A 13,666-nucleotide genomic window follows, 5' to 3' on the forward strand; every position below is an offset into this window, starting at 1 on the left:
GTTCATTGTGCCATCGGTTAATTTCTCTTAATATTGTCATGAACAGCCCCCCTTCTCATTTGAATTAATTTAGGTATTTTTAATGCTATTTGTTCGGGGCGCCGACCTAGAAAGATCTTTTGCCCCTACTTGCACCATATGTGTGGAACCTGCGTGTATTCTGTGAATGGCGGAAGCGTAAAGTGTTGCTTATGAGGAAAGGGACGTTAAGGACGAACACCCAGTCCCCAGGCCAGGGATATTAATCATTTACAATTAAAAATCCCTGATCCGCCCGGGAATCGAACCCGGGGCCGCCGGGTGACAAGCGGACGCGTTGCCCCTACACCGTGGGGCTAGACTGATTTAGGTATAACATTGGACCGAATCTTTCATGATGTTATTTTGCAAATATCATTAAAATTACATTTAAGGTCAGATTATGGTGAGCAGCTATGAAAAATTTCATTCCAGTGATGTTGATGGCTTCTGAGATACATGTACGACCCAGCGAGGTGATAACATTTATTGAATGTTACAAAAACTCTTTAAAGATCTGTAACAAAAGTAATTTTTGGGAAAGCACACCTTTTATGGGTTTAAAATACTTCTTAAAGTATAGTGAAATTATCATAATAATTATAACCTTGTGCATCCTAAAATTCACTAGCATGAGCCTCATGGATACAAGCAAATATTGGAGCATTTTCCTGGATTTCTAGACAAGGACCGCTATCTTGCCGTCAGATAGCTCCTCAATTCTAATCACGTAGGCTGAGTGGACCTCGAACCAGTCTTCAGGTCCAGGTAAAAATCCCTGACCTGATCGGGAATCGAACCCGTGGCATCCGGGTAACAGGCAGACACGCTACCCCCTCATCCCGGGGCCAACCTACGAATTTTAGGTATATATAATAAAGTATGACAGTACTGTATGTTCTTTATTCCAAATAATTACAATCCTTTTCTTAATCATCGTTATCCGGTGGATTAGATTAGCCTGGCCGAGGCGGTAAAGGTGTGCTCGGTTCTCCCGGAAGGACGTGGGTTCGAATCCCCGCCAGGAAGTCGTAAAATCTAAGAAGCGAGATTTCCATTTCCGGAGGTGCATATGACCCTGAGGTTCACTCAGCCTACACCAAAAATGAGTACCAGGTTAATTCCTGGGGGCAAAGGCGGCCGGGCGTAGAGCTAACCACTCTACCCTATTACGTGCCGAGGTTAACAATGGTGGAAGCATTTACCTTCCACTCCTCCAAGGGCCTTCATGGCCTATACGGAGGTGACTTTGCTTTGCTTTAGTAACTGGGTGTCGTCCAGTTCGGACACGTTCCGTTCCACCTGCAGTGTGAAGGCCACCTAACGCCGAAAAAACTATGTGGCTGAGTATTAATAGCCAGAACAGTGGAGTAGTTCTTACGCACCCAGAGATGCTTCCCAAAGCTGTACTGATTTGATTCTTCTTTATATGGGGGCTGATCATTCACATCGCAATACAATATTCGGCTGCAGAGAATGAAGTTGCTCTCGTCCGTAGGTTCAACCTTGCAGTAACCTACATCTGACCCCCGAGTGGTGATGATCGTGCAACAGTGATCTGGCAGCCAGACTTATTGACATAAATATGTCTTATGGCTGGAGATTATCCGAAAATTTGTGTAATGTAACGTGACAAAATGTGTGACGGAAGTGAAACCATAGCAACCGCACAGGCAGTGATGTAAGATATGGATGGATGGCCAGACAATGTTACCTTGCAACTGTGCAGGCCATGTCTTACGGTTGGTTGCCATCTGAAATTTGCAACCGTCGATGGATGGCTATGACTGGGGGACATATTCATGGTCGTTTGATTTTCGCAATGGGAAAAAGTGTTTTTTCTTCTTAGTAAGATTTCCTGGCAAGACTATACCTGGCATTTGTAGAGCTGCAGGGACTGTCTTCTCCATAACCGGAAGTTCTTCGCAGAGTTTCAAGGAACACGCAGTCGCTGCAAAACTCCGAAATGATCTACCATAGGGTACTGTTCTCCCACCTTTGTGGTTTAATGTGTACACCAGTGATCAACCTACATCTGGGTAAACCAACAAGTTTATCTACGCTGAGCATCTCTGTCTAACAGGACGCAGTGAAACGTTTGAAAAGAAGGAGCCATTACTTGCTGGTGAAAGATAAATCAACTCAAAACTAATTCATCCAAAAAAGAGGTTTGTGCTTTCCACATCGGAAACAGGGAAGCAGAAAGGAAGCTAACATAAACTGGGAAGGAGATCACCTGGGGTGTTATTTTACTGCAAAATAACTAGGGTAACTTTGTATTGCACCCTATCGTACAAACCACATTGTGTGGAAATCAAACAAAAAGTATCTACGAGAAATAGCGTACTTCGTTAACTGATAGGGGAAAACTGGGGTTCCCACGCTATGAGACTACGTACAACCGTATTGGGTCTTTGTTACTCCATGCTGAGTACGCTAGATCTGAATAGTGTCATTCAACTCATGCGAAACAAGTGGATATTGCTGTCAATAAACAACTAGCGGCTGGTTCTAGGACATTTCGTACCACGGACATTTCGTACCACCGGACGTTTCGTACCACTTGACCGGCTGATCACCTGCGAAGTGTCAGCTGATGACTTAAAAGTATTTAGGAGAGGACATTCCGTACCGCTTGAAAGAATGGGAAGTATTGCGAAGTAAAAATGATATCCTAAAGAATGTATTCATTACCGGGCGAGTTGGCCGTGCGTTTAGGGGCGCGCAGCTCTGAGCTTGCATCCAGGAGATAGTGGGTTCGAACCCCACTGTCGGCAGCCCTGAAGATATTCACACGAGGCAAATGCTGAGGCTGTACCTTAATTAAGGCCACGGCCGCTTCCTTCCCATTCCTAGGCCTCTCCTATTCTATCGTCGCGATAAGACCTATTTGTGTCGATACGACGTAAAACAGATTGTAAGAAGAAAATAATGTATTCATTTGTATATCCATTGTCCACTACTGGAGTAGAAGTCTCCGCAAGGTGTGACCACTGATCTGATTGGCACACGTAGTGTTAATTCTTATCCCGTATTCGTCATTCATTCGCGGGGGCCTGGCTACTTCCACCTTTCAGTAGTTTCCTGTTTCCGCATGACCTTCAAGCTCATATTGACCAGTTAATCAGAATATTTTATTTTACTGACTTCATATTGAAATAATGCAGTAGTTTATAAATATTCACAATAATAGTAATATTATCCATCCATGTGCTCGTCAGGTACATTGCGCCCGAACACGAAGTATATTTCTATTGTATTGTTTTGTTTCAGGATTTATACTTCAAACAATCGACTTTCTTATGTTAATAGTTACGTAAGTATAAGTGATAAGTATAGTTTAAATGGCAGTATTCAAATAATATAGAAATTTTCTTCAGCAAATGATGTAAATAATTTTTGTTTCTGATTTCTAAAGTGTGTCTATCAGACTCATTACGCCCGCTGGCGTGGAATACCAATTTGACATCAGGTGGTACGCATTGTCCTGAGGTAAATATTTGGGGATTACGGGAAAGCCTTTCGCAGACAGATAACGACCTAGGTGGTACGAAATGTCATCAAAAATCAAGTGGTACGGAATGTCCGTGGTACGAAATGTCCGGACACCCTAGCGGCTACCCCTAGCTAGCGCTACATTTTATAAACTTTGCTCAGCGCTCAAGAGTTTGAAATTCTCATTTTATCACGCGCGAGCTGGCGATATTTAGAGCCAGTGAAGCGAGTGGAACGGTCCGCTGTCAGTTTCCTCGCTCGAGTTGAAGATTGTCAGCAGAGCGGTAATCACGGATTGCGAAAAATTAATAAACGAAGACAATTTGATTTCATTCCATTCCACTCCGATTTTAACATTTTAAAAGAATTGTGTATAATATGAAAGACAATATGGACAATAAAATATTACTATATTTCAAAATATTTTACTTTCGTTATTGATCTTTCTCAGGCTTATCCATGGCTTCGACAATGTCAAAGGGATTGAGGTATGAGTGACGCTACTAATGCCATCCCTTATGCACCCAGTCCTTGCTATGAATGTGTAAAAATGTTGCTCATAGTGTTGTTTGGTGCATGCAAGCAATGGGAAACTACCTCAGTCCTCATTTCCCTAGCGCGCCTCTTCATTGATGTCTACGCCATCTATGACAGCTGATGGTGGACCTGTTGAGGATCCAACCAGCCTTCGGGATGAGAACTAAACATACATACAATTCCCTTGCCTCAGTGTTACTGAAAGTTTCTCTTCTGCTGGAGTCGAAAGTTTTTCTGTGCCTTGTAAGTAAGGTCTTTTAGACTATATTATCTAAAATATAGTATTCACAAATAATTTGGTAGAACCCCTGTAACCGAGGCACATTTTATACGAGACTAATCTCTTAGTGTAGAACAAAAGTAAAATTCATAATAACTTTACTACACCGCGAATATTGAAGGATGCGAGCACTATTCTTGGTTTTTAAACAGCACGAAGTTCACCTGGGTGTTAGTGTAGAACCAAACCAAAGCAAACCCCATGGCCTACCAAGCGACTGCTGCTCAGCCCGGTGGTCTGCAGATTACGAGGTGTCATGTGGTTAGCACGACGAATCGGCCGTTATTCTTGGTTTTTTTTTCAAGTTGCTGTCGCACTGAAACAGTTAGGTCTTATGGCGACGATGGGAGAGGTAAGGGCTAGAAGTGGGAAGGAAGCGGCCGTGGCCTTATTTAAGGTACAGCCCCAGCATTTTCCTGGTGTGAAAATGGGAAACCACGGAAAACCATCTTCAGGGCTGCCAACAGTGGGGCTCGAACCCACTATCTCCCGAATACTGGATACTGGCCGCACTTAAGCGACTGCAGCTATCGAGCTCGGTCTTGGCTTTTTTGACCGCCATATTACCGTCAGATAGCTCCTCAATTGTACACACGTAGGCTGAGTGCACATCGAAGCAGCCCTTAGATCCAGGTAAAAATCCCTGACCTGGCCGGGAATCGAAACCGGGGACTCCGGGTAAGAGGCAGGCACGTTACCCCTACACCGCTGGCCAGCTGTCTTAGTGTAGAACAAAAGTAAAATTCATAAATATCTTTACTGCACACGAACATTGAAGGATGCGGACACTATTCTTAGTTTATTTTAAAAAAACAGCACGAAGTTCACCTGGATATGACGAGAAGCATAGAAAGAATGTGTACCGCATTTTTCGGTCGATTATTTAAAGTAATTATTTCCGAACTGACCTCAATAGTATCCATATGATCTCTGTTAGTCAGGGTTCTACTGTATCACATGTTAATTATTCTCACTTTGCAAATTATAGTCACTACTCTAAACAATTTAGCATGGAATAAACCAACATTTATTTTTTCACTCAAATGAGCAAGGTCTGTGCACCCAGCTGAATTCCATACACTTCTTTCTTTGTTGAACAATAAACAGGGCAAACAAAAAAGCTCATTCCTAGAGCTACATCCACAGCGCCACTTGCGTGTTTCGTACTCTTCTCTCTTAAACTTACGCCTATACTCGAGTTTGTCAGTTTTTGTAACTTTTTCGATAATCAAATCCGGTCTGTCCGGTCCAAGCCTATCCTCATAGGTTAATATTTCACTGGTTAAAATTAACTGAACCGAATTAATTTCCTCTTAATCAAAGAATAACACGGTCACAAACCATACAAACACAGAAGCGAAACACATCACTCGAATTCATTTCAGTTGAAGTCAGACACGTTGACTGAATGGTCAGCTTACTGGCCTTCGGTTCAATGGCCCCGGGTTCGATTCTCGGCCGGTTCGGGGATTTTAACCCTCCTTGGTTAATTCCAATGGCCCGGGGGGCCGGGTGTTTGTGCTGTCCCCAACATCCCTGCAACTCACACACCACACACAACACTATCCTCCACCACAATACCACGCAGTTAACTACACATGGCAGATGCCGCACACTCCCATCGGAGGGTCTGCCTTACAAGGGCTGCACTCAGCTTGAAATAGCCACACGAAATTATTATATTTCACTTCAAAAGATTTTCCAGTCACAAAGTAAAGCAAACTTCTTCCCGCGATTACAAACTCCTGTCCACAACGAGCTAGAAATTGCCTATTCAGAATTACTAGCGAAATCTGCCGGTAATGTAACGCAATAGTAGCTCTTGGGAGGCTGTGACTAACAGTAATAGGGGAGGTGGCGGACCCTTGTGGTCAACTGTAATACTGCCACTGGGTTGAGGGTGGCTCTAGACGGCAAGGCACGTACCTTACCGTGCTCCTCGCTAATGGGAATATAAGTGCATAAACCATGATGTCACCTGCTTTGCGCATGCGTATAGTCTTCAGCACAATAGCGCAATATCCAGTGTGCTCGCTGCACTGTCAGTCAAAACGAACAAATGTCAGTTGTAACGGAGCTTCGATATAAGTCGAATGCTTTCGATCTATGGTCGAAATCAGGTCGAAAGAAAGGAAAGTTTTAAATTATCCATGAATACGTAAATATGTATAAAAGCTAGGTGTTGGCGTGCTCCTGTGCTCCGCCACTGCTGTCATCCATTAAACTATTGAGAACAAGCTCAAAAACGTGTACTAGCTACTAGCCTAGTAAAGCGCTAGTAGAAGCGAGATGTTCCGTAACCGCAGCCTCATGCAGAATAATTTCTGGTTGCCTGAAATCTACATCTCTCTATTAAACTATACTCCCTGGCAGACATAGCCCCTCCTAGGGTACGTCGTGAGGTCATACAACAAACTGAACGAACAAAGTGAGTAGAGGACCAAGCTTACCCTCTCTTTGGTCATCAACCTCCAGGGAGACGGCTGAAATCGAGGAAGAGCTTTGTGCAGTCAACAACAATGCTCAATGCAAAGTCTGAGATAGCCAAGACACAGCTGTGGCTATCCATTATATCGCCAGAGTTCTTTAAGGTAAAAGAAAGCCTTTCTGCAGTTCACGACAACAGTTGGGATATCTGGCAATTAATTTTCATAAAAGAGTATACCTACAGCGTTCACCCTCAGACGGCAGCGCGTCGGCCTCCCACCACTGGGTTCCGTGATTCAAATCCCGGTCCCTGCATGTGAGATTTGTGCTGGACAATGCGGAGGCGGGACGGGTTTTCCTCCGGGTACTCGGGTTTTCTCTGTCATCTTTCATTCCAACAATACTCTTCACTATCATTTAATTTCATCTTTCAGTCATTAATCATTGCCCCAGAGGAGTGCGACAGGCTTCGGCAGCCAGCACAATTCCTATCCTCGCCGCAAGATGGGGCTTCATTCTTTCCATCCCTAACAAGGTCATTGATCGGTAATCGGGTTGTAGGTTTTCATTTTCACCTACAGCGTTCATATCTCTGCAAGTGTGGGCGAAGATCATCTAGTCAGAGACATTTTATTTATTTATTTATTTATTTATTTATTTATTTATTTACTAGCAAAAGTACCCGTGCTTCGCTACGGTATTCTGCATTGTATACGAATATTGAAGTAAATACTGTACATGCAGTAAATAAGATTGTTTTAAAATAGCATGTCTCTTAGCGTTATCCGAGAAACAATATGCAGAGGTCCCCATACGTTGTTTCCAGTGTAAAGTGCTTGTTGCGGATTTGTGATGATAACGACAGGCTCACTTGTCTACTGCCATTCACAATCGAGTTGGGAAGTTTACATTATAATTGCAGGCCCCATTGCCTACTGCGCGGTCACAATCTATTTGGGGAGTTTCCGTTACAATTGCAGGCCCCCTTTCCTACCTCCAGACATATTACAAATTGAAGAGTTTTTATTATAATGGCAGGAAACTTCCCTACAACCAGTCAAAATTGAGTTGTGCAGTTATCATTATAATGATAGGCCCCTTTTCCAACTGCCAGCCAGCTTCCTGCCAGTCACACCAAGTTGATGAGTTTCCATCAAAATAGCAGGCCAGTATGCCTAATGCCAGTCACATTTTAGATGGGTACATCTGTTTATAACTGCGGGAACGCTTGCCTACAGCCAAAGACTGTATGCTGCATGCTCCCTTGCCTTCTGAAAGTCAAATCGAGAAGTGAATTATTCATTACAATGGTAGGCCTGCCTCATTAATGCCAGTTACACAGGAATTGGAGAAGGACTCCATTCCTACTGCCAGTCATAGTCGGTGTGCGGAGTACTGATTACAATAGCAGACACACCCTTTCTCGATCGCTACAAAATCGACATCAGTGAATATATATAGTTCGACATACGAAAGTATGTGCTTGTTTACAATATTGCAGACCTTCATTTACAGATTAACTGCTTCTAAACGGTACATCATATCGAGAAAAGATTGTACCATAAGACGCCGGATTTAGCGGCCTAAATTGCTGGTCATATGATATCTCATCTATTCATGGGTCAGATTGAGTTAGAAACTTGGGTAAAATTTGTGTAAGATTATCTCACATTGCATTGCTTTTCGGATAATTAAGTGACAGCTACATACATAGCATTTGGCTCACATATGGCTACTGGGTGGACCAATTTTCGTGTAGAGTATGATGATTCTATCTTTCCTCTAAGTGATGGAAGGTATGAATTATGTATGTGAAAAGTACTACTTTACTTAAGATCGAGAAATAGAGAAAAGTCAAACGTAAAATGGATATAAATACGACAAAAAGTCGTACGACCAAGGTTGTAGATCACTCCAAATTGAACGGGGATTGTGCCATCCGTTATGTGATGATACTTCCCGAAGGTCTGCACCATCATTAAAATTGCCTCCATATTTCGATATTCTTCGGGATAGAAAGGGAAAAATTTAAAGCTCTTGGAAGTTTTCCGCCCGTTACAGGCTAAGTCGTAAAATTTTGCCAAATTTCAGTTTTCTTTCTCGACTGGCAGATTATGCCGCAATCTGGGTTTTCAGTGAGAAGTGTAAAAAGTAGAACTTTCAAGATACTAAACCAAAAAATATGCAGATGATCATTATTACCCCTTAAGCGTGTAGCTGTACGAAAATTTCGACAAAATAGTCTATGTACAGGCACACAGTAGTTACGATTTTATTTACATAGATAAATAAGGAACCTGCTCCACGTACAACACCTTTTGGGCTATATCCGCTGGACTTAACCGGAAAAACGGACCGTTTATGATATCTCCCTTATTAATCCTCCTGTCGAAAAAATGCACATGAAAAAAGTTTTAGAGATGGAATTCCATCATGTTTGGTCGATTTCCAGTCAGGTTGGTCTTGTACTGTATATATTCTGGAAGAGTAAAATCACCATTTCGGTTCCCTATAAACCGCCAGTCCATTCCGGGAACATGAAATGTTATTGAAGATTAACACCTACCGTTGGACAGGTGGATGTTAATATAAAGTTTGACTCAAATATCTTCAGTAGTTTTCAAGTTGTAAAACATACGCTTTACACGCACCCGCTCTTGAGTTAAGTCCGGTGGGACTTGTACCGGAAAACGGTCCGTTAATGATATCTCCCTTATTAATCCTCGTATTGAAATGATGCACATGAGGAAAAAGGCCTAGAAATGAATTTCCATTACGGCAGCTAAATTTACATTAAGTTTGGTTGCAAAATGACGGTTTCGGTTTCGTATAATCCCCCAGTCAATTCAGGGATTCAGAAACAATACTTGCCCTAAAACCTACCAAAGGACAGATGGATTCTAAATATCAAGTTTGGTGGAAATATATCCAGTAGTTTCCAAGTTTTAGACAAACAGACAAACAAACAAACAGACAGACACCAAAACAGAATATATGCAGATGGTCATTATTACACCTGAAACGGATAACTGTACGGAAATTTCGCCAAAATTGTCAATGTACAGACATACTCTAGAAGTGTAGACCTTTATTTCGATAGTTACTGCTTTGCAACTGTACGACGTATCTACAAACGGACTTCACCATCAGACGCTCCTTTCAGTGCTCTACATGGTTGGTCCTATGACATCTTCTCGTATCTCCTTTATTTATGGGTTAGATTGAGTTAGAGTCATTGAATGGGGTGAAATCTTGTACAGTTTTTGAATGCTACTTTATATTTTTGATTCTCATGTGACAGCTAGAATCATAAAATTTGGCTATAACATTGCCAATGGTCATGTCAATGTGCGTGCCGAATGTCATGATTCTACCTTTCCTATAAGTGTGCCAAATGATAACATATACGTGTAAAAGTACAAAATCAACTTGTGTTTAATGTATTAGGGATAGAAATACGACGAAAAGTCACAGGACAAAAGTTGTAGATCTCTCCAAAATGAAACGCAATTTGCTTTGTGACTTTTGATACGACTTACTGATTAGCCACCAATTACCCCGAAACGAAGGTCTGCACCGCCGTTAAAATTGCATCCATATTTCGGAATTTTCCTGGGCCAGAAGTTATACATTTGCATAGCTTAGAATATTTCCCCAAAGGAAAGAGTGTACAGCATTCGGGATTAGCACTCGCATACATACGTGGTAATTAAGGAAGAAAGTAATACAGTTTAGTAAGTTGAAATTAATAGAAAATAGATTATAACAGAGGACATCCGGATGACGACAAATATATAAATACCAAGTGAATGTATTGGAAAATCAAATGCTCCTCAATAAATTATGCCGGAGTGAGTTATGGATATAAGAAAGCGGTAATCGTAGAGAAATTTAGGCGCAGGGATTCTTAGGTAATCAGATAAGAAGATGAATATTTGTGTTATTACTTATGCTATTCGAGGACGGTTATAACCTCCAATGATATTCCGCCAATATCCCGCAGAATGGCCGATTGACGACTCTCTTGCTTTCTACCCAAGGAACAACCACGAATTTAAAGGAATGATGAGGAAAATGACAATACGTTACTTCCCTGCTGGCAAGCAGTCAGAGACGTTGCCATGGTAACCCATATATTCGTTATCGCTCTGTCGGTCCCTCAATGCCGAGCATGGTATCGGCAGAAAATAGTAAATTTCTCCGTCATTTGAAGAGTAAGGTAAATTATGAACACAACGAAAGTTGTTTGTGATGAAGAGACCTTTCACATACGGTCCACAGAGTTTGCAGAAAATCAATAGTATAAGAGAAAATGGAGGAAGACCGTTGTGGTTTTCCTATAGACCCCCGTCTTTTCAAAGATTTTAAAATGATATGCATATCGAAACCTTCCCCGGGGTGAGTATACTCTAAATATGAAGTTTGGTTGAGATCTATCCAGCCCTTTCGACGTGATGGTGGAACAAACAAACATTTTTATTCTTTTTATTTTGCTAGTTGCTTTACGTCGCACCGACACAGATAGGTCTTATGGCGACGATGGGACAGGGAAGGGATAGGAGTTGGAAGGAATCGGCCGTGGCCTTAATTAAGGTACAGCCCCAGCATTTGCCTGGTGTGAAAATGGGAAACCACGGAAAACCATTTTCAGAGCTGCCGACAGTGGGGTTCGAACCTACTATCTCCCGAATACTGGATATTGGCCGCACTTAAGCCAAACAAACAAACAAACAAACAAACAAACAAACAAACAAACAAACAAACAAACAAACAAACAAACAAACAAACAAACAAACAAACAAACAAACAAACAAACAAACAAACAAACAGACAAACAGAAACGAACAACTTTATTTATAAGATTATTTTTATACCACTCCCCTCGCCCCCTGCCAAAAGGGTGCTAGGGGTGTCTTACCCTCACGCGGTTTGTCTCCTGATACTAATTGATAAGTGTACCACGTTTGGTGAAATTGCTCCAGTGGTTTAGGAGGAGATGTGTCATATACACACCCACACCCACACACCCACGCACACACATACATCAATTTTTATATATAGTAAGAAGAAGAAGATAATATTTTTATATGTAGTTTTTCGATTAATTTTATATCTCACCCCCTTCGCTCCCCACTTGGATTTGCAAAAAATCCGGAGTAATACTATTCATCTCAGAGACCCTGAAATCTATGGATTCGAAACTGTTTTTAATTATTTCTATATCTCACCCCCCCCCCCCTTTGCTCCCAACCTAAAAGGGGGCTGGATTTTAAAAAATTTCTAGAGTATCACTTTTCAACTCAGCGACCCCGAAAACTATGAATTCGACACTATTCTCGATTATTATTGTAACTACCACCCCCCTGACCCTCTCCCTTAAGGGCGCTAGGGATGGCTTACACCCCACAGTGATCGTCTCCCGATAGTAAGTGATTCGTGTACCAAGTTTGGTTGAAATTGCTCCAGTGGTTTGGTTGGAGATGTGTCATTTACACACACACTTCCATTTCTATATATAGTAAGATTTTTACACTCGTTCTTCACCCCCTTTCCATCCCCGCCCAAAGGAGTCCTATGAGTGCCTTACACAACAGTATATTTTTTCCCAGATATTAAGTCTTATTTGTACCTATTTTGGTTGACAGCTATGCCCAAACGTACATGCATAATCTCACTGCTCTAGAATCCTGGAGCTAACGTTGCCATGGTTACGGCAGTTCATTTCTTTATCAGATTCCTAGAGCAGGGGTAGTGTGGTGCCAATATCTCCGTAACGGTTGGTTTTAGGGCCTTAAAACATGGTTTTCGGGCCCGTAGGGCTTACCGAGTTTTGTTCTTTGCGTCAAGAGGATTAAATTGAGCTTTGTCTCGTCCTTATACGACAAATTCGATATTTTGCCTATAATAGTATAAGAGAAAATGGAGGAAAACCGTTTTTCCTATAAAACCCCCGTCTTTTCAAAGATTTTAAAATGATATGCATATCGAAACCTTCCCCGGGGTCAGTATACTCTAAATATGAAGTTTGGTTGAGATCTATCCAGCCGTTTCGACGTGATGGTGGAACAAACAAACAGACAGACAAACAGACAAACAGAAACAATTTTATTTATATAGATTTATTTATTTATTTATTTATTTATTTATTTATTTATTTATTTATTTATTTATTTATTTATTTATTTATTTATTTATTCTTTTTGGTTTAGGCCCTTTGGACCATGCGGTTGTTACCTCTGGTAAGCTTTTTCCTTAGTCCAGTATTGCTTCATCTTTGCACTGTGGGTTGTTTTCCTTTCCTGAGTGCACATCACTCCCACCCGAGGACGCCATGTTTTAGCTGTAAATGAGTGGAGTGTGTCGGATGTTTTGATTAGTATTCTAAATGTATCCCTGTTGAATAAATCCATGGGATCAATTTTCATACTAGTTTCGTCCATTTAACATTTGTCACCTCTGGGAATGGTGTTTAAGATTTTTGAGGTCATTCTCTTGTTCTGATTATGTTACCGTAGAAGATAATTCTCTTCATTCTCATGGCTGATGTTATGCTCTCTAAATGTTGGTAAAGCTCGTTGTTATGCCTGATTCTGTATTCACCTCCCTCTTTATTGGGTCCATGATTTTTCTCAGTATCTTTCATTCTTTCAGTTCCAAAATCATGAGTTGTCCCTTTTCGAGCATGTTCAAGCATTCTGAGGCATTACACTACCGAAGTTCTTGCTATGATTTCATACTGTCGAAGTCTGAGGCGAAGGGAAAAGGATTTGGACTTGTAAACATTCTCACAGAGATGTAAATGTCTCTCTAGTTTGGTACACCTGGCTTTCATGGCTAGATCCTCTCTAACATTCGAGGTTATCCATTCTTCGAGGTATTTGTAAGAGTTAGTCTTCTTTACTACTACTA

Source organism: Anabrus simplex, chromosome 7 (genome assembly GCF_040414725.1).
Source record: "Anabrus simplex isolate iqAnaSimp1 chromosome 7, ASM4041472v1, whole genome shotgun sequence".
Classification (NCBI taxonomy): Eukaryota; Metazoa; Arthropoda; class Insecta; order Orthoptera; family Tettigoniidae; genus Anabrus; species Anabrus simplex.